Here is a 660-nt window from a genome sequence, read left to right as displayed (position 1 = left end):
GGTAGAGGGGGGGCACTCTGAGGTGCTCTGGGTTAGAGTAAAAGGCAGTCTGGGATGGGGGGGAAAGGGGGATATAACAGCGCAGGTAAAAGTACAGTGGTACCTGGGGAATCAGATGTCTGGCAAGTTGCACTGTGTCAGAATTGCCTGTGCATCTGGTGACAGCAGCTTGCCTCAGCCAGGAACATTGATCCCCTGGAAGCTCTCCATTTGGCTCTGAAGTTCCCTCACTATGGGGATCACCTGGCTAAGGAGGGCATTCACAGCACTGAGGCTCTTGGTGGCCTCAAGGAAGGGTTTGTGGGCTACTAAGATCTGAAAGATGGTATCCCACTCAGCTTTGTTCAGGGGGCCACTGAACCTGATGTCCCCAAGCAAGGCCATCTCATGGATGGCCTTCTGTTGCTCCAACAGCCTCTCGAGCATCAGGTTCGTGGAGTTCCACTGAATCTCCACATCCTGCATGATTTTGGACAGTGGGATGTTCAGCTCTGGTTGTTGTTGAAGCAAAATTTTAAGTATAGGTGCTGCCAATGCATGAACTCAGTTTGATTGAGAGTGGAAAATTCCATACAGGGCCTGGACTACCCTTTCTATGACCTCAGGAGCTGTCAATCAGCCCTGACCCACTTTCAGCTCTGAGCAGACTCAGTTGCTATG

This window comes from Crocodylus porosus, unplaced genomic scaffold (genome assembly GCF_001723895.1).
Source record: "Crocodylus porosus isolate Cpor-Errol unplaced genomic scaffold, CroPor_comp1, whole genome shotgun sequence".
NCBI lineage: Eukaryota > Metazoa > Chordata > Crocodylia > Crocodylidae > Crocodylus > Crocodylus porosus.
This window is presented reverse-complemented; position numbering follows the sequence as displayed.